This window comes from Lithobates pipiens, unplaced genomic scaffold (genome assembly GCF_037356315.1).
Source record: "Lithobates pipiens isolate NorthernLeopardFrog02 unplaced genomic scaffold, aLitPip1_a1.2 Scaffold_18, whole genome shotgun sequence".
Lineage (NCBI taxonomy): Eukaryota > Metazoa > Chordata > Amphibia > Anura > Ranidae > Lithobates > Lithobates pipiens.
In genome coordinates, this window is record NW_027507758.1 from 579889182 (window position 1) to 579909516 (window position 20335).

The 20335-nt window shown below is 53.2% G+C and overlaps 9 non-coding genes across 9 annotated transcripts; all 9 read left to right on the top strand.

The window, feature by feature from the left end:
- Positions 1–2104: 2104 nt before the first annotated feature.
- TRNAA-AGC (transfer RNA alanine (anticodon AGC)) lies at positions 2105–2177 on the top strand. The gene has a single exon. It is a non-coding gene; the product is annotated as a tRNA-Ala (tRNA).
- A 1310-nt stretch (positions 2178–3487) lies between these two features.
- Positions 3488–3560, top strand: TRNAA-AGC (transfer RNA alanine (anticodon AGC)). Its single transcript has one exon. It is a non-coding gene; the product is annotated as a tRNA-Ala (tRNA).
- Positions 3561–7937: 4377 nt separating this feature from the next.
- Positions 7938–8010, top strand: TRNAA-AGC (transfer RNA alanine (anticodon AGC)). Its single transcript has one exon. It is a non-coding gene; the product is annotated as a tRNA-Ala (tRNA).
- A 2139-nt stretch (positions 8011–10149) lies between these two features.
- Positions 10150–10222, top strand: TRNAA-AGC (transfer RNA alanine (anticodon AGC)). The gene has a single exon. It is a non-coding gene; the product is annotated as a tRNA-Ala (tRNA).
- A 1750-nt stretch (positions 10223–11972) lies between these two features.
- On the top strand, positions 11973–12043 carry TRNAG-CCC (transfer RNA glycine (anticodon CCC)). The gene has a single exon. It is a non-coding gene; the product is annotated as a tRNA-Gly (tRNA).
- Positions 12044–12361: 318 nt separating this feature from the next.
- On the top strand, positions 12362–12434 carry TRNAA-AGC (transfer RNA alanine (anticodon AGC)). Its single transcript has one exon. It is a non-coding gene; the product is annotated as a tRNA-Ala (tRNA).
- Positions 12435–14612: 2178 nt separating this feature from the next.
- On the top strand, positions 14613–14685 carry TRNAA-AGC (transfer RNA alanine (anticodon AGC)). The gene has a single exon. It is a non-coding gene; the product is annotated as a tRNA-Ala (tRNA).
- A 2139-nt stretch (positions 14686–16824) lies between these two features.
- Positions 16825–16897, top strand: TRNAA-AGC (transfer RNA alanine (anticodon AGC)). Its single transcript has one exon. It is a non-coding gene; the product is annotated as a tRNA-Ala (tRNA).
- A 2139-nt stretch (positions 16898–19036) lies between these two features.
- TRNAA-AGC (transfer RNA alanine (anticodon AGC)) lies at positions 19037–19109 on the top strand. Its single transcript has one exon. It is a non-coding gene; the product is annotated as a tRNA-Ala (tRNA).
- The last annotated feature ends 1226 nt before the right edge of the window (positions 19110–20335 follow it).

Here is a 20335-nt window from a genome sequence, read left to right on the forward strand (position 1 = left end):
CTTTTGTGTTTGATGTTGAAGCTTGGAACCGAGTGCCGTGAGCAACATGGGAAGCCGGAGTCCTCCTCATAACGCGTGCCAAGGCGTTGCCACGTTTTTGTGGTGGCAACTGTGGCTTCAGCCAAAGTCACGTAGGCAGTGTTGGACAAAAGCAATCTAGTAAACAAAGCACGAGCAGGCCTCCATGGCCAAGAGACAATATTTCATTAGCGCAAAAGGTGCCAGTGCCATGCTTACGCTGAGAGCTTTGGACTCGTTGAATCACCTGAATCAGGTTCAACTTCTCTTTGTGTGCGAAAGAAAGGCCTTTGGGCCCGCACGCAAGCAAATATCGATTGGCATAGGAAAAGGCAACGTAGCAGAAGATGGTTTCGATCCATTGACCTCTGGGTTATGGGCCCAGCACGCTTCCGCTGCGCCACTCTGCTCTTGTCGCTGACCAACCTCAACAACCACATGTGGATGTAGTTTGCCAGCGATTCCCACGGGGAGTGGGTCCATGTGGCAAAGTCACAATGTAGACGACTAGGCGTTTCCATTGATTTTCGACCAGCGAATCCCAAGTCAAGCGTGGGCGAGAGCTGGACTCTCCTAGACCAGCTGAGCGAGGGTGGTGGCAAGTGGCCCGGCGTGGAGCATTGGTGGTTCAGTGGTAGAATTCTCGCCTGCCACGCGGGAGGCCCGGGTTCGATTCCCGGCCAATGCAATTATGGGCTCTTTGTGTTTGCAGCGCTCTCCCCCAATTTCCAGCCCCGTGGAGTGCATCAAGGCACAAGGTGTTTCTTGTCGAGAATGTACTAGGCGGTGTGAGTGCTTTTTGAAACCAGCCTTCTCCCAATTACATCATTGAAACCCATGGGGCCATACCTCTGAAGGGGCTCAGTTGTCAAAGGTCGTAGGAGGGAAAAAAAAGGGGGGTGCAAACCTTCTACGCTAGGAAAGCGGGTGGCTCTCCTGGTGTCTAGCGGCCAGAGCAGGTTGTGGATTTCGCAAAACTGACTATATTTTACACATAGCCCAGGAGAGGACAGGGATCAGCCATAGCGCAAGCAACACACTCGAGCAAAGGGGGATTAGCTCAAGTGGCAGAGCGCTCGCTTTGCATGCGAGAGGTAGCGGGATCGATGCCCGCATTCTCCAAACGCAGCTTTCCTGGTTTCACGGGAGGCACCTTGCTTTTGTGTTTGATGTTGAAGCTTGGAACCGAGCGCCGTGAGCAACATGGGAAGCTGGAGTGCTCCTCATAACATGTGCCAAGGCATTGCCACGTTTTTGTGGTGGCATCTGTGGCTTCAGCCAAAGTCACGTAGGCAGTATTGGACAAAAGCAATCAATTAAAGAAAGCACGACCAGGCTTCCATGGCCAAGAGACAATATTCCATTAGGGGGAAAGGTGCCAGTGCCATGCTTACGCTGAGAGCTTTGGACTCGTTGAATCACCTGAATCAGGTTCAACTTCTCTTTGTGTGCGAAAGAAAGGCCTTTGGGCCCGCAAGCAAATATCGATTGGCATAGGAAAAGGCAACGTAGCAGAGGATGGTTTCGATCCATCGACCTCTGGGTTATGGGCCCAGCACGCTTCCGCTGCGCCACTCTGCTCTTGTCGCTGACCATCCTCATGGATTTCGACAAGCGAATCCCAAGTCAAGCGTGGGCGAGAGCTGGACTCTCCTAGGCCAGCTGAGCGAGGGTGGTGGCGCCTGGCCCGGCGTGGAGCATTGGTGGTTCAGTGGTAGAATTCTCGCCTGCCACGCGGGAGGCCCGGGTTTGATTCCCGGCCAATGCAATTATGGGCTCTTGGTGTTTGTAGCTCTCTCCCCCAATTTCCAGCCCCATGGAATGCCTCAAGGCACAAGGTGTTTCTTGTCGAGAATGTATTAGGCGGTGTGAGTGCTTTTTGAAACCACCTTCTCCCAATGACATCATTGAAACCCATGGGGCCATACTTCAGAAGGGGCTCAGTTGTCCAAGGTCTTGGGGGAGTGGCTCTCCTGGTGTCTAGCGGCCAGAGCAAGTTGTGGATTTAGCAAAACTGCCTATAGTTTACACATAGCCCAGGAGAGGACAGGGATCAGCCATAGCACAAGCAACAACCTCAAGCAAAGGGGGATTAGCTCAAATGGTAGAGCGCTCGCTTAGCATGCGAGAGGTAGCGGGATCGATGCCCGCATTCTCCAAATGCAGCTTTCCTGATTTGCCAGGAGACACCTTGCTTTTGTGTTTGATGTTGAAGCTTGGAACCGAGCGCCGTGAGCAACATGGGAAGCCGGAGTCCTCCTCATAACGCGTGCCAAGGCGTTGCCATGTTTTTGTGGTGGCAACTGTGGCTTCAGCCAAAGTCACGTAGGCAGTGTTGGACAAAAGCAATCTAGTAAACAAAGCACGAGCAGGCCTCCATGGCCAAGAGACAATATTTCATTAGCGCAAAAGGTGCCAGTGCCATGCTTACGCTGAGAGCTTTGGACTCGTTGAATCACCTGAATCAGGTTCAACTTCTCTTTGTGTGCGAAAGAAAGGCCTTTGGGCCCGCACGCAAGCAAATATCGATTGGCATAGGAAAAGGCAACGTAGCAGAGGATGGTTTCGATCCATCGACCTCTGGGTTATGGGCCCAGCACGCTTCCGCTGCGCCACTCTGCTCTTGTCGCTGACCAACCTCAACAACCACATGTGGATGTAGTTTGCCAGCGATTCCCACGGGGAGTGGGTCCATGTGGCAAAGTCACAATGTAGACGACTAGGCGTTTCCATTGATTTTCGACCAGCGAATCCCAAGTCAAGCGTGGGCGAGAGCTGGACTCTCCTAGACCAGCTGAGCGAGGGTGGTGGCAAGTGGCCCGGCGTGGAGCATTGGTGGTTCAGTGGTAGAATTCTCGCCTGCCACGCGGGAGGCCCGGGTTCGATTCCCGGCCAATGCAATTATGGGCTCTTTGTGTTTGCAGCGCTCTCCCCCAATTTCCAGCCCCGTGGAGTGCATCAAGGCACAAGGTGTTTCTTGTCGAGAATGTACTAGGCGGTGTGAGTGCTTTTTGAAACCAGCCTTCTCCCAATTACATCATTGAAACCCATGGGGCCATACCTCTGAAGGGGCTCAGTTGTCAAAGGTCGTAGGAGGGAAAAAAAAGGGGGGTGCAAACCTTCTACGCTAGGAAAGCGGGTGGCTCTCCTGGTGTCTAGCGGCCAGAGCAGGTTGTGGATTTCGCAAAACTGACTATATTTTACACATAGCCCAGGAGAGGACAGGGATCAGCCATAGCGCAAGCAACACACTCGAGCAAAGGGGGATTAGCTCAAGTGGCAGAGCGCTTGCTTTGCATGCGAGAGGTAGCGGGATCGATGCCCGCATTCTCCAAACGCAGCTTTCCTGGTTTCACGGGAGGCACCTTGCTTTTGTGTTTGATGTTGAAGCTTGGAACCGAGCGCCGTGAGCAACATGGGAAGCCGGAGTGCTCCTCATAACATGCAACAAGCAACAACCTCAAGCAAAGGGGGATTAGCTCAAATGGTAGAGCGCTCGCTTAGCATGCGAGAGGTAGCGGGATCGATGCCCGCATTCTCCAAATGCAGCTTTCCTGATTTGCCAGGAGACACCTTGCTTTTGTGTTTGATGTTGAAGCTTGGAACTGAGCGCCGTGAGCAACATGGGAAGCCGGAGTCCTCCTCATAACGCGTGCCAAGGCGTTGCCATGTTTTTGTGGTGGCAACTGTGGCTTCAGCCAAAGTCACGTAGGCAGTGTTGGACAAAAGCAATCTAGTAAACAAAGCACGAGCAGGCCTCCATGGCCAAGAGACAATATTTCATTAGCGCAAAAGGTGCCAGTGCCATGCTTACGCTGAGAGCTTTGGACTCGTTGAATCACCTGAATCAGGTTCAACTTCTCTTTGTGTGCGAAAGAAAGGCCTTTGGGCCCGCACGCAAGCAAATATCGATTGGCATAGGAAAAGGCAACGTAGCAGAGGATGGTTTCGATCCATCGACCTCTGGGTTATGGGCCCAGCACGCTTCCGCTGCGCCACTCTGCTCTTGTCGCTGACCAACCTCAACAACCACATGTGGATGTAGTTTGCCAGCGATTCCCACGGGGAGTGGGTCCATGTGGCAAAGTCACAATGTAGACGACTAGGCGTTTCCATTGATTTTCGACCAGCGAATCCCAAGTCAAGCGTGGGCGAGAGCTGGACTCTCCTAGACCAGCTGAGCGAGGGTGGTGGCAAGTGGCCCGGCGTGGAGCATTGGTGGTTCAGTGGTAGAATTCTCGCCTGCCACGCGGGAGGCCCGGGTTCGATTCCCGGCCAATGCAATTATGGGCTCTTTGTGTTTGCAGCGCTCTCCCCCAATTTCCAGCCCCGTGGAGTGCATCAAGGCACAAGGTGTTTCTTGTCGAGAATGTACTAGGCGGTGTGAGTGCTTTTTGAAACCAGCCTTCTCCCAATTACATCATTGAAACCCATGGGGCCATACCTCTGAAGGGGCTCAGTTGTCAAAGGTCGTAGGAGGGAAAAAAAAGGGGGGTGCAAACCTTCTACGCTAGGAAAGCGGGTGGCTCTCCTGGTGTCTAGCGGCCAGAGCAGGTTGTGGATTTCGCAAAACTGACTATATTTTACACATAGCCCAGGAGAGGACAGGGATCAGCCATAGCGCAAGCAACACACTCGAGCAAAGGGGGATTAGCTCAAGTGGCAGAGCGCTTGCTTTGCATGCGAGAGGTAGCGGGATCGATGCCCGCATTCTCCAAACGCAGCTTTCCTGGTTTCACGGGAGGCACCTTGCTTTTGTGTTTGATGTTGAAGCTTGGAACCGAGCGCCGTGAGCAACATGGGAAGCCGGAGTGCTCCTCATAACATGTGCCAAGGCATTGCCACGTTTTTGTGGTGGCATCTGTGGCTTCAGCCAAAGTCACGTAGGCAGTATTGGACAAAAGCAATCAATTAAAGAAAGCACGACCAGGCTTCCATGGCCAAGAGACAATATTCCATTAGGGGGAAAGGTGCCAGTGCCATGCTTACGCTGAGAGCTTTGGACTCGTTGAATCACCTGAATCAGGTTCAACTTCTCTTTGTGTGCGAAAGAAAGGCCTTTGGGCCCGCAAGCAAATATCGATTGGCATAGGAAAAGGCAACGTAGCAGAGGATGGTTTCGATCCATCGACCTCTGGGTTATGGGCCCAGCACGCTTCCGCTGCGCCACTCTGCTCTTGTCGCTGACCATCCTCATGGATTTCGACAAGCGAATCCCAAGTCAAGCGTGGGCGAGAGCTGGACTCTCCTAGGCCAGCTGAGCGAGGGTGGTGGCGCCTGGCCCAGCGTGGAGCATTGGTGGTTCAGTGGTAGAATTCTCGCCTGCCACGCGGGAGGCCCGGGTTCGATTCCCGGCCAATGCAATTATGGGCTCTTGGTGTTTGTAGCTCTCTCCCCCAATTTCCAGCCCCATGGAATGCCTCAAGGCACAAGGTGTTTCTTGTCGAGAATGTATTAGGCGGTGTGAGTGCTTTTTGAAACCACCTTCTCCCAATGACATCATTGAAACCCATGGGGCCATACTTCAGAAGGGGCTCAGTTGTCCAAGGTCTTGGGGGAGTGGCTCTCCTGGTGTCTAGCGGCCAGAGCAAGTTGTGGATTTAGCAAAACTGCCTATAGTTTACACATAGCCCAGGAGAGGACAGGGATCAGCCATAGCACAAGCAACAACCTCAAGCAACAACCTCAAGCAACAACCTCAAGCAAAGGGGGATTAGCTCAAATGGTAGAGCGCTCGCTTAGCATGCGAGGGGTAGCGGGATCGATGCCCGCATTCTCCAAATGCAGCTTTCCTGATTTGCCAGGAGACACCTTGCTTTTGTGTTTGATGTTGAAGCTTGGAACCGAGCGCCGTGAGCAACATGGGAAGCCGGAGTCCTCCTCATAACGCGTGCCAAGGCGTTGCCACGTTTTTGTGGTGGCAACTGTGGCTTCAGCCAAAGTCACGTAGGCAGTGTTGGACAAAAGCAATCTAGTAAACAAAGCACGAGCAGGCCTCCATGGCCAAGAGACAATATTTCATTAGCGCAAAAGGTGCCAGTGCCATGCTTACGCTGAGAGCTTTGGACTCGTTGAATCACCTGAATCAGGTTCAACTTCTCTTTGTGTGCGAAAGAAAGGCCTTTGGGCCCGCACGCAAGCAAATATCGATTGGCATAGGAAAGGGCAACGTAGCAGAGGATGGTTTCGATCCATCAACCTCTGGGTTATGGGCCCAGCACGCTTCCGCTGCGCCACTCTGCTCTTGTCGCTGACCAACCTCAACAACCACATGTGGATGTAGTTTGCCAGCGATTCCCACGGGGAGTGGGTCCATGTGGCAAAGTCACAATGTAGACGACTAGGCGTTTCCATTGATTTTCGACCAGCGAATCCCAAGTCAAGCGTGGGCGAGAGCTGGACTCTCCTAGACCAGCTGAGCGAGGGTGGTGGCAAGTGGCCCGGCGTGGAGCATTGGTGGTTCAGTGGTAGAATTCTCGCCTGCCACGCGGGAGGCCCGGGTTCGATTCCCGGCCAATGCAATTATGGGCTCTTTGTGTTTGCAGCGCTCTCCCCCAATTTCCAGCCCCGTGGAGTGCATCAAGGCACAAGGTGTTTCTTGTCGAGAATGTACTAGGCGGTGTGAGTGCTTTTTGAAACCAGCCTTCTCCCAATTACATCATTGAAACCCATGGGGCCATACCTCTGAAGGGGCTCAGTTGTCAAAGGTCGTAGGAGGGAAAAAAAAGGGGGGTGCAAACCTTCTACGCTAGGAAAGCGGGTGGCTCTCCTGGTGTCTAGCGGCCAGAGCAGGTTGTGGATTTCGCAAAACTGACTATATTTTACACATAGCCCAGGAGAGGACAGGGATCAGCCATAGCGCAAGCAACACACTCGAGCAAAGGGGGATTAGCTCAAGTGGCAGAGTGCTCGCTTTGCATGCGAGAGGTAGCGGGATCGATGCCCGCATTCTCCAAACGCAGCTTTCCTGGTTTCACGGGAGGCACCTTGCTTTTGTGTTTGATGTTGAAGCTTGGAACCGAGCGCCGTGAGCAACATGGGAAGCCGGAGTGCTCCTCATAACATGTGCCAAGGCATTGCCACGTTTTTGTGGTGGCATCTGTGGCTTCAGCCAAAGTCACGTAGGCAGTATTGGACAAAAGCAATCAATTAAAGAAAGCACGACCAGGCTTCCATGGCCAAGAGACAATATTCCATTAGGGGGAAAGGTGCCAGTGCCATGCTTACGCTGAGAGCTTTGGACTCGTTGAATCACCTGAATCAGGTTCAACTTCTCTTTGTGTGCGAAAGAAAGGCCTTTGGGCCCGCAAGCAAATATCGATTGGCATAGGAAAAGGCAACATAGCAGAGGATGGTTTCGATCCATCGACCTCTGGGTTATGGGCCCAGCACGCTTCCGCTGCGCCACTCTGCTCTTGTCGCTGACCATCCTCATGGATTTCGACAAGCGAATCCCAAGTCAAGCGTGGGCGAGAGCTGGACTCTCCTAGGCCAGCTGAGCGAGGGTGGTGGCGCCTGGCCCGGCGTGGAGCATTGGTGGTTCAGTGGTAGAATTCTCGCCTGCCACGCGGGAGGCCCGGGTTCGATTCCCGGCCAATGCAATTATGGGCTCTTGGTGTTTGTAGCTCTCTCCCCCAATTTCCAGCCCCATGGAATGCCTCAAGGCACAAGGTGTTTCTTGTCGAGAATGTATTAGGCGGTGTGAGTGCTTTTTGAAACCACCTTCTCCCAATGACATCATTGAAACCCATGGGGCCATACTTCAGAAGGGGCTCAGTTGTCCAAGGTCTTGGGGGAGTGGCTCTCCTGGTGTCTAGCGGCCAGAGCAAGTTGTGGATTTAGCAAAACTGCCTATAGTTTACACATAGCCCAGGAGAGGACAGGGATCAGCCATAGCACAAGCAACAACCTCAAGCAAAGGGGGATTAGCTCAAATGGTAGAGCGCTCGCTTAGCATGCGAGAGGTAGCGGGATCGATGCCCGCATTCTCCAAATGCAGCTTTCCTGATTTGCCAGGAGACACCTTGCTTTTGTGTTTGATGTTGAAGCTTGGAACCGAGCGCCGTGAGCAACATGGGAAGCCGGAGTCCTCCTCATAACGCGTGCCAAGGCGTTGCCACGTTTTTGTGGTGGCAACTGTGGCTTCAGCCAAAGTCACGTAGGCAGTGTTGGACAAAAGCAATCTAGTAAACAAAGCACGAGCAGGCCTCCATGGCCAAGAGACAATATTTCATTAGCGCAAAAGGTGCCAGTGCCATGCTTACGCTGAGAGCTTTGGACTCGTTGAATCACCTGAATCAGGTTCAACTTCTCTTTGTGTGCGAAAGAAAGGCCTTTGGGCCCGCACGCAAGCAAATATCGATTGGCATAGGAAAAGGCAACGTAGCAGAGGATGGTTTCGATCCATCGACCTCTGGGTTATGGGCCCAGCACGCTTCCGCTGCGCCACTCTGCTCTTGTCGCTGACCAACCTCAACAACCACATGTGGATGTAGTTTGCCAGCGATTCCCACGGGGAGTGGGTCCATGTGGCAAAGTCACAATGTAGACGACTAGGCGTTTCCATTGATTTTCGACCAGCGAATCCCAAGTCAAGCGTGGGCGAGAGCTGGACTCTCCTAGACCAGCTGAGCGAGGGTGGTGGCAAGTGGCCCGGCGTGGAGCATTGGTGGTTCAGTGGTAGAATTCTCGCCTGCCACGCGGGAGGCCCGGGTTCGATTCCCAGCCAATGCAATTATGGGCTCTTTGTGTTTGCAGCGCTCTCCCCCAATTTCCAGCCCCGTGGAGTGCATCAAGGCACAAGGTGTTTCTTGTCGAGAATGTACTAGGCGGTGTGAGTGCTTTTTGAAACCAGCCTTCTCCCAATTACATCATTGAAACCCATGGGGCCATACCTCTGAAGGGGCTCAGTTGTCAAAGGTCGTAGGAGGGAAAAAAAAGGGGGGTGCAAACCTTCTACGCTAGGAAAGCGGGTGGCTCTCCTGGTGTCTAGCGGCCAGAGCAGGTTGTGGATTTCGCAAAACTGACTATATTTTACACATAGCCCAGGAGAGGACAGGGATCAGCCATAGCGCAAGCAACACACTCGAGCAAAGGGGGATTAGCTCAAGCGGCAGAGCGCTCGCTTTGCATGCGAGAGGTAGCGAGATCGATGCCCGCATTCTCCAAACGCAGCTTTCCTGGTTTCACGGGAGGCACCTTGCTTTTGTGTTTGATGTTGAAGCTTGGAACCGAGCGCCGTGAGCAACATGGGAAGCCGGAGTGCTCCTCATAACATGTGCCAAGGCATTGCCACGTTTTTGTGGTGGCATCTGTGGCTTCAGCCAAAGTCACGTAGGCAGTATTGGACAAAAGCAATCAATTAAAGAAAGCACGACCAGGCTTCCATGGCCAAGAGACAATATTCCATTAGGGGGAAAGGTGCCAGTGCCATGCTTACGCTGAGAGCTTTGGACTCGTTGAATCACCTGAATCAGGTTCAACTTCTCTTTGTGTGCGAAAGAAAGGCCTTTGGGCCCGCAAGCAAATATCGATTGGCATAGGAAAAGGCAACGTAGCAGAGGATGGTTTCGATCCATCGACCTCTGGGTTATGGGCCCAGCACGCTTCTGCTGCGCCACTCTGCTCTTGTCGCTGGCCATCCTCATGGATTTCGACAAGCGAATCCCAAGTCAAGCGTGGGCGAGAGCTGGACTCTCCTAGGCCAGCTGAGCGAGGGTGGTGGCGCCTGGCCCGGCGTGGAGCATTGGTGGTTCAGTGGTAGAATTCTCGCCTGCCATGCGGGAGGCCCGGGTTCGATTCCCAGCCAATGCAATTATGGGCTCTTGGTGTTTGTAGCTCTCTCCCCCAATTTCCAGCCCCATGGAATGCCTCAAGGCACAAGGTGTTTCTTGTCGAGAATGTATTAGGCGGTGTGAGTGCTTTTTGAAACCACCTTCTCCCAATGACATCATTGAACCCCATGGGGCCATACTTCAGAAGGGGCTCAGTTGTCCAAGGTCTTGGGGGAGTGGCTCTCCTGGTGTCTAGCGGCCAGAGCAAGTTGTGGATTTAGCAAAACTGCCTATAGTTTACACATAGCCCAGGAGAGGACAGGGATCAGCCATAGCACAAGCAACAACCTCAAGCAAAGGGGGATTAGCTCAAATGGTAGAGCGCTCGCTTAGCATGCGAGAGGTAGCGGGATCGATGCCCGCATTCTCCAAATGCAGCTTTCCTGATTTGCCAGGAGACACCTTGCTTTTGTGTTTGATGTTGAAGCTTGGAACCGAGCGCCGTGAGCAACATGGGAAGCCGGAGTCCTCCTCATAACGCGTGCCAAGGCGTTGCCACGTTTTTGTGGTGGCAACTGTGGCTTCAGCCAAAGTCACGTAGGCAGTGTTGGACAAAAGCAATCTAGTAAACAAAGCACGAGCAGGCCTCCATGGCCAAGAGACAATATTTCATTAGCGCAAAAGGTGCCAGTGCCATGCTTACGCTGAGAGCTTTGGACTCGTTGAATCACCTGAATCAGGTTCAACTTCTCTTTGTGTGCGAAAGAAAGGCCTTTGGGCCCGCACGCAAGCAAATATCGATTGGCATAGGAAAAGGCAACGTAGCAGAGGATGGTTTCGATCCATCGACCTCTGGGTTATGGGCCCAGCACGCTTCCGCTGCGCCACTCTGCTCTTGTCGCTGACCAACCTCAACAACCACATGTGGATGTAGTTTGCCAGCGATTCCCACGGGGAGTGGGTCCATGTGGCAAAGTCACAATGTAGACGACTAGGCGTTTCCATTGATTTTCGACCAGCGAATCCCAAGTCAAGCGTGGGCGAGAGCTGGACTCTCCTAGACCAGCTGAGCGAGGGTGGTGGCAAGTGGCCCGGCGTGGAGCATTGGTGGTTCAGTGGTAGAATTCTCGCCTGCCACGCGGGAGGCCCGGGTTCGATTCCCGGCCAATGCAATTATGGGCTCTTTGTGTTTGCAGCGCTCTCCCCCAATTTCCAGCCCCGTGGAGTGCATCAAGGCACAAGGTGTTTCTTGTCGAGAATGTACTAGGCGGTGTGAGTGCTTTTTGAAACCAGCCTTCTCCCAATTACATCATTGAAACCCATGGGGCCATACCTCTGAAGGGGCTCAGTTGTCAAAGGTCGTAGGAGGGAAAAAAAAGGGGGGTGCAAACCTTCTACGCTAGGAAAGCGGGTGGCTCTCCTGGTGTCTAGCGGCCAGAGCAGGTTGTGGATTTCGCAAAACTGACTATATTTTACACATAGCCCAGGAGAGGACAGGGATCAGCCATAGCGCAAGCAACACACTCGAGCAAAGGGGGATTAGCTCAAGTGGCAGAGCGCTCGCTTTGCATGCGAGAGGTAGCGGGATCGATGCCCGCATTCTCCAAACGCAGCTTTCCTGGTTTCACGGGAGGCACCTTGCTTTTGTGTTTGATGTTGAAGCTTGGAACCGAGCGCCGTGAGCAACATGGGAAGCCGGAGTGCTCCTCATAACATGTGCCAAGGCATTGCCACGTTTTTGTGGTGGCATCTGTGGCTTCAGCCAAAGTCACGTAGGCAGTATTGGACAAAAGCAATCAATTAAAGAAAGCACGACCAGGCTTCCATGGCCAAGAGACAATATTCCATTAGGGGGAAAGGTGCCAGTGCCATGCTTACGCTAAGAGCTTTGGACTCGTTGAATCACCTGAATCAGGTTCAACTTCTCTTTGTGTGCGAAAGAAAGGCCTTTGGGCCCGCAAGCAAATATCGATTGGCATAGGAAAAGGCAGCATAGCAGAGGATGGTTTCGATCCATCGACCTCTGGGTTATGGGCCCAGCACGCTTCCGCTGCGCCACTCTGCTCTTGTCGCTGACCATCCTCATGGATTTCGACAAGCGAATCCCAAGTCAAGCGTGGGCGAGAGCTGGACTCTCCTAGGCCAGCTGAGCGAGGGTGGTGGCGCCTGGCCCGGCGTGGAGCATTGGTGGTTCAGTGGTAGAATTCTCGCCTCCCACGCGGGAGGCCCGGGTTCGATTCCCGGCCAATGCAATTATGGGCTCTTGGTGTTTGTAGCTCTCTCCCCCAATTTCCAGCCCCATGGAATGCCTCAAGGCACAAGGTGTTTCTTGTCGAGAATGTATTAGGCGGTGTGAGTGCTTTTTGAAACCACCTTCTCCCAATGACATCATTGAAACCCATGGGGCCATACTTCAGAAGGGGCTCAGTTGTCCAAGGTCTTGGGGGAGTGGCTCTCCTGGTGTCTAGCGGCCAGAGCAAGTTGTGGATTTAGCAAAACTGCCTATAGTTTACACATAGCCCAGGAGAGGACAGGGATCAGCCATAGCACAAGCAACAACCTCAAGCAAAGGGGGATTAGCTCAAATGGTAGAGCGCTCGCTTAGCATGCGAGAGGTAGCGGGATCGATGCCCGCATTCTCCAAATGCAGCTTTCCTGATTTGCCAGGAGACACCTTGCTTTTGTGTTTGATGTTGAAGCTTGGAACCGAGCGCCGTGAGCAACATGGGAAGCCGGAGTCCTCCTCATAACGCGTGCCAAGGCGTTGCCACGTTTTTGTGGTGGCAACTGTGGCTTCAGCCAAAGTCACGTAGGCAGTGTTGGACAAAAGCAATCTAGTAAACAAAGCACGAGCAGGCCTCCATGGCCAAGAGACAATATTTCATTAGCGCAAAAGGTGCCAGTGCCATGCTTACGCTGAGAGCTTTGGACTCGTTGAATCACCTGAATCAGGTTCAACTTCTCTTTGTGTGCGAAAGAAAGGCCTTTGGGCCCGCACGCAAGCAAATATCGATTGGCATAGGAAAGGGCAACGTAGCAGAGGATGGTTTCGATCCATCGACCTCTGGGTTATGGGCCCAGCACGCTTCCGCTGCGCCACTCTGCTCTTGTCGCTGACCAACCTCAACAACCACATGTGGATGTAGTTTGCCAGCGATTCCCACGGGGAGTGGGTCCATGTGGCAAAGTCACAATGTAGACGACTAGGCGTTTCCATTGATTTTCGACCAGCGAATCCCAAGTCAAGCGTGGGCGAGAGCTGGACTCTCCTAGACCAGCTGAGCGAGGGTGGTGGCAAGTGGCCCGGCGTGGAGCATTGGTGGTTCAGTGGTAGAATTCTCGCCTGCCACGCGGGAGGCCCGGGTTCGATTCCCGGCCAATGCAATTATGGGCTCTTTGTGTTTGCAGCGCTCTCCCCCAATTTCCAGCCCCGTGGAGTGCATCAAGGCACAAGGTGTTTCTTGTCGAGAATGTACTAGGCGGTGTGAGTGCTTTTTGAAACCAGCCTTCTCCCAATTACATCATTGAAACCCATGGGGCCATACCTCTGAAGGGGCTCAGTTGTCAACAGTCGTAGGAGGGAAAAAAAAGGGGGGTGCAAACCTTCTACGCTAGGAAAGCGGGTGGCTCTCCTGGTGTCTAGCGGCCAGAGCAGGTTGTGGATTTCGCAAAACTGACTATATTTTACACATAGCCCAGGAGAGGACAGGGATCAGCCATAGCGCAAGCAACACACTCGAGCAAAGGGGGATTAGCTCAAGTGGCAGAGCGCTCGCTTTGCATGCGAGAGGTAGCGGGATCGATGCCCGCATTCTCCAAACGCAGCTTTCCTGGTTTCACGGGAGGCACCTTGCTTTTGTGTTTGATGTTGAAGCTTGGAACCGAGCGCCGTGAGCAACATGGGAAGCCGGAGTGCTCCTCATAACATGTGCCAAGGCATTGCCACGTTTTTGTGGTGGCATCTGTGGCTTCAGCCAAAGTCACGTAGGCAGTATTGGACAAAAGCAATCAATTAAAGAAAGCACGACCAGGCTTCCATGGCCAAGAGACAATATTCCATTAGGGGGAAAGGTGCCAGTGCCATGCTTACGCTGAGAGCTTTGGACTCGTTGAATCACCTGAATCAGGTTCAACTTCTCTTTGTGTGCGAAAGAAAGGCCTTTGGGCCCGCAAGCAAATATCGATTGGCATAGGAAAAGGCAACGTAGCAGAGGATGGTTTCGATCCATCGACCTCTGGGTTATGGGCCCAGCACGCTTCCGCTGCGCCACTCTGCTCTTGTCGCTGGCCATCCTCATGGATTTCGACAAGCGAATCCCAAGTCAAGCGTGGGCGAGAGCTGGACTCTCCTAGGCCAGCTGAGCGAGGGTGGTGGCGCCTGGCCCGGCGTGGAGCATTGGTGGTTCAGTGGTAGAATTCTCGCCTGCCACGCGGGAGGCCCGTGTTTGATTCCCGGCCAATGCAATTATGGGCTCTTGGTGTTTGTAGCTCTCTCCCCCAATTTCCAGCCCCATGGAATGCCTCAAGGCACAAGGTGTTTCTTGTCGAGAATGTATTAGGCGGTGTGAGTGCTTTTTGAAACCACCTTCTCCCAATGACATCATTGAAACCCATGGGGCCATACTTCAGAAGGGGCTCAGTTGTCCAAGGTCTTGGGGGAGTGGCTCTCCTGGTGTCTAGCGGCCAGAGCAAGTTGTGGATTTAGCAAAACTGCCTATAGTTTACACATAGCCCAGGAGAGGACAGGGATCAGCCATAGCACAAGCAACAACCTCAAGCAACAACCTCAAGCAACAACCTCAAGCAACAACCTCAAGCAAAGGGGGATTAGCTCAAATGGTAGAGCGCTCGCTTAGCATGCGAGAGGTAGCGGGATCGATGCCCGCATTCTCCAAATGCAGCTTTCCTGATTTGCCAGGAGACACCTTGCTTTTGTGTTTGATGTTGAAGCTTGGAACCGAGCGCCGTGAGCAACATGGGAAGCCGGAGTCCTCCTCATAACGCGTGCCAAGGCGTTGCCACGTTTTTGTGGTGGCAACTGTGGCTTCAGCCAAAGTCACGTAGGCAGTGTTGGACAAAAGCAATCTAGTAAACAAAGCACGAGCAGGCCTCCATGGCCAAGAGACAATATTTCATTAGCGCAAAAGGTGCCAGTGCCATGCTTACGCTGAGAGCTTTGGACTCGTTGAATCACCTGAATCAGGTTCAACTTCTCTTTGTGTGCGAAAGAAAGGCCTTTGGGCCCGCACGCAAGCAAATATCGATTGGCATAGAAAAAGGCAACGTAGCAGAGGATGGTTTCGATCCATCGACCTCTGGGTTATGGGCCCAGCACGCTTCCGCTGCGCCACTCTGCTCTTGTCGCTGACCAACCTCAACAACCACATGTGGATGTAGTTTGCCAGCGATTCCCACGGGGAGTGGGTCCATGTGGCAAAGTCACAATGTAGACGACTAGGCGTTTCCATTGATTTTCGACCAGCGAATCCCCAGTCAAGCGTGGGCGAGAGCTGGACTCTCCTAGACCAGCTGAGCGAGGGTGGTGGCAAGTGGCCCGGCGTGGAGCATTGGTGGTTCAGTGGTAGAATTCTCGCCTGCCACGCGGGAGGCCCGGGTTCGATTCCCGGCCAATGCAATTATGGGCTCTTTGTGTTTGCAGCGCTCTCCCCCAATTTCCAGCCCCGTGGAGTGCATCAAGGCACAAGGTGTTTCTTGTCGAGAATGTACTAGGCGGTGTGAGTGCTTTTTGAAACCAGCCTTCTCCCAATTACATCATTGAAACCCATGGGGCCATACCTCTGAAGGGGCTCAGTTGTCAAAGGTCGTAGGAGTGAAAAAAAAGGGAGGTGCAAACCTTCTACGCTAGGAAAGCGGGTGGCTCTCCTGGTGTCTAGCGGCCAGAGCAGGTTGTGGATTTCGCAAAACTGACTATATTTTACACATAGCCCAGGAGAGGACAGGGATCAGCCATAGCGCAAGCAACACACTCGAGCAAAGGGGGATTAGCTCAAGTGGCAGAGCGCTCGCTTTGCATGCGAGAGGTAGCGGGATCGATGCCCGCATTCTCCAAACGCAGCTTTCCTGGTTTCACGGGAGGCACCTTGCTTTTGTGTTTGATGTTGAAGCTTGGAACCGAGCGCCGTGAGCAACATGGGAAGCCGGAGTGCTCCTCATAACATGTGCCAAGGCATTGCCACGTTTTTGTGGTGGCATCTGTGGCTTCAGCCAAAGTCACGTAGGCAGTATTGGACAAAAGCAATCAATTAAAGAAAGCACGACCAGGCTTCCATGGCCAAGAGACAATATTCCATTAGGGGGAAAGGTGCCAGTGCCATGCTTACGCTGAGAGCTTTGGACTCGTTGAATCACCTGAATCAGGTTCAACTTCTCTTTGTGTGCGAAAGAAAGGCCTTTGGGCCCGCAAGCAAATATCGATTGGCATAGGAAAAGGCAACGTAGCAGAGGATGGTTTCGATCCATCGACCTCTGGGTTATGGGCCCAGCACGCTTCCGCTGCGCCACTCTGCTCTTGTCGCTTGCCATCCTCATGGATTTCGACAAGCGAATCCCAAGTCAAGCGTGGGCGAGAGCTGGACTCTCCTAGGCCAGCTGAGCGAGGGTGGTGGCGCCTGGCCCGGCGTGGAGCATTGGTGGTTCAGTGGTAGAATTCTCGCCTGCCACGCGGGAGGCCCGTGTTCGATTCCCGGCCAATGCAATTATGGGCTCTTGGTGTTTGTAGCTCTCTCCCCCAATTTCCAGCCCCATGGAATGCCTCAAGGCACAAGGTGTTTCTTGTCGAGAATGTATTAGGCGGTGTGAGTGCTTTTTGAAACCACCTTCTCCCAATGACATCATTGAAACCCATGGGGCCATACTTCAGAAGGGGCTCAGTTGTCCAAGGTCTTGGGGGAGTGGCTCTCCTGGTGTCTAGCGGCCAGAGCAAGTTGTGGATTTAGCAAAACTGCCTATAGTTTACACATAGCCCAGGAGAGGACAGGGATCAGCCATAGCACAAGCAACAACCTCAAGCAAAGGGGGATTAGCTCAAATGGTAGAGCGCTCGCTTAGCATGCGAGAGGTAGCGGGATCGATGCCCGCATTCTCCAAATGCAGCTTTCCTGATTTGCCAGGAGACACCTTGCTTTTGTGTTTGATGTTGAAGCTTGGAACCGAGCGCCGTGAGCAACATGGGAAGCCGGAGTCCTCCTCATAACGCGTGCCAAGGCGTTGCCACGTTTTTGTGGTGGCAACTGTGGCTTCAGCCAAAGTCACGTAGGCAGTGTTGGACAAAAGCAATCTAGTAAACAAAGCACGAGCAGGCCTCCATGGCCAAGAGACAATATTTCATTAGCGCAAAAGGTGCCAGTGCCATGCTTACGCTGAGAGCTTTGGACTCGTTGAATCACCTGAATCAGGTTCAACTTCTCTTTGTGTGCGAAAGAAAGGCCTTTGGGCCCGCACGTAAGCAAATATCGATTGGCATAGAAAAAGGCAACGTAGCAGAGGATGGTTTCGATCCATCGACCTCTGGGTTATGGGCCCAGCACGCTTCCGCTGCGCCACTCTGCTCTTGTCGCTGACCAACCTCAACAACCACATGTGGATGTAGTTTGCCAGCGATTCCCACGGGGAGTGGGTCCATGTGGCAAAGTCACAATGTAGACGACTAGGCGTTTCCATTGATTTTCGACCAGCGAATCCCAAGTCAAGCGTGGGCGAGAGCTGGACTCTCCTAGACCAGCTGAGCGAGGGTGGTGGCAAGTGGCCCGGCGTGGAGCATTGGTGGTTCAGTGGTAGAATTCTCGCCTGCCACGCGGGAGGCCCGGGTTCGATTCCCGGCCAATGCAATTATGGGCTCTTTGTGTTTGCAGCGCTCTCCCCCAATTTCCAGCCCCGTGGAGTGCATCAAGGCACAAGGTGTTTCTTGTCGAGAATGTACTAGGCGGTGTGAGTGCTTTTTGAAACCAGCCTTCTCCCAATTACATCATTGAAACCCATGGGGCCATACCTCTGAAGGGGCTCAGTTGTCAAAGGTCGTAGGAGGGAAAAAAAAGGGGGGTGCAAACCTTCTACGCTAGGAAAGCGGGTGGCTCTCCTGGTGTCTAGCGGCCAGAGCAGGTTGTGGATTTCGCAAAACTGACTATATTTTACACATAGCCCAGGAGAGGACAGGGATCAGCCATAGCGCAAGCAACACACTCGAGCAAAGGGGGATTAGCTCAAGTGGCAGAGCGCTCGCTTTGCATGCGAGAGGTAGCGGGATCGATGCCCGCATTCTCCAAACGCAGCTTTCCTGGTTTCACGGGAGGCACCTTGCTTTTGTGTTTGATGTTGAAGCTTGGAACCGAGCGCCGTGAGCAACATGGGAAGCCGGAGTGCTCCTCATAACATGTGCCAAGGCATTGCCACGTTTTTGTGGTGGCATCTGTGGCTTCAGCCAAAGTCACGTAGGCAGTATTGGACAAAAGCAATCAATTAAAGAAAGCACGACCAGGCTTCCATGGCCAAGAGACAATATTCCATTAGGGGGAAAGGTGCCAGTGCCATGCTTACGCTGAGAGCTTTGGACTCGTTGAATCACCTGAATCAGGTTCAACTTCTCTTTGTGTGCGAAAGAAAGGCCTTTGGGCCCGCAAGCAAATATCGATTGGCATAGGAAAAGGCAACGTAGCAGAGGATGGTTTCGATCCATCGACCTCTGGGTTATGGGCCCAGCACGCTTCCGCTGCGCCACTCTGCTCTTGTCGCTGGCCATCCTCATGGATTTCGACAAGCGAATCCCAAGTCAAGCATGGGCGAGAGCTGGACTCTCCTAGGCCAGCTGAGCGAGGGTGGTGGCGCCTGGCCCGGCGTGGAGCATTGGTGGTTCAGTGGTAGAATTCTCGCCTGCCATGCGGGAGGCCCGGGTTCGATTCCCGGCCAATGCAATTATGGGCTCTTGGTGTTTGTAGCTCTCTCCCCCAATTTCCAGCCCCATGGAATGCCTCAAGGCACAAGGTGTTTCTTGTCGAGAATGTATTAGGCGGTGTGAGTGCTTTTTGAAACCACCTTCTCCCAATGACATCATTGAAACCCATGGGGCCATACTTCAGAAGGGGCTCAGTTGTCCAAGGTCTTGGGGGAGTGGCTCTCCTGGTGTCTAGCGGCCAGAGCAAGTTGTGGATTTAGCAAAACTGCCTATAGTTTACACATAGCCCAGGAGAGGACAGGGATCAGCCATAGCACAAGCAACAACCTCAAGCAAAGGGGGATTAGCTCAAATGGTAGAGCGCTCGCTTAGCATGCGAGAGGTAGCGGGATCGATGCCCGCATTCTCCAAATGCAGCTTTCCTGATTTGCCAGGAGACACCTTGCTTTTGTGTTTGATGTTGAAGCTTGGAACCGAGCGCCGTGAGCAACATGGGAAGCCGGAGTCCTCCTCATAACGCGTGCCAAGGCGTTGCCACGTTTTTGTGGTGGCAACTGTGGCTTCAGCCAAAGTCACGTAGGCAGTGTTGGACAAAAGCAATCTAGTAAACAAAGCACGAGCAGGCCTCCATGGCCAAGAGACAATATTTCATTAGCGCAAAAGGTGCCAGTGCCATGCTTACGCTGAGAGCTTTGGACTCGTTGAATCACCTGAATCAGGTTCAACTTCTCTTTGTGTGCGAAAGAAAGGCCTTTGGGCCCGCACGCAAGCAAATATCGATTGGCATAGAAAAAGGCAACGTAGCAGAGGATGGTTTCGATCCATCGACCTCTGGTTTATGGGCCCAGCACGCTTCCGCTGCGCCACTCTGCTCTTGTCGCTGACCAACCTCAACAACCACATGTGGATGTAGTTTGCCAGCGATTCCCACGGGGAGTGGGTCCATGTGGCAAAGTCACAATGTAGACGACTAGGCGTTTCCATTGATTTTCGACCAGCGAATCCCAAGTCAAGCGTGGGCGAGAGCTGGACTCTCCTAGACCAGCTGAGCGAGGGTGGTGGCAAGTGGCCCGGCGTGGAGCATTGGTGGTTCAGTGGTAGAATTCTCGCCTGCCACGCGGGAGGCCCGGGTTCGATTCCCGGCCAATGCAATTATGGGCTCTTTGTGTTTGCAGCGCTCTCCCCCAATTTCCAGCCCCGTGGAGTGCATCAAGGCACAAGGTGTTTCTTGTCGAGAATGTACTAGGCGGTGTGAGTGCTTTTTGAAACCAGCCTTCTCCCAATTACATCATTGAAACCCATGGGGCCATACCTCTGAAGGGGCTCAGTTGTCAAAGGTCGTAGGAGGGAAAAAAAAGGGGGGTGCAAACCTTCTACGCTAGGAAAGCGGGTGGCTCTCCTGGTGTCTAGCGGCCAGAGCAGGTTGTGGATTTCGCAAAACTGACTATATTTTACACATAGCCCAGGAGAGGACAGGGATCAGCCATAGCGCAAGCAACACACTCGAGCAAAGGGGGATTAGCTCAAGTGGCAGAGCGCTCGCTTTGCATGCGAGAGGTAGCGGGATCGATGCCCGCATTCTCCAAACGCAGCTTTCCTGGTTTCACGGGAGGCACCTTGCTTTTGTGTTTGATGT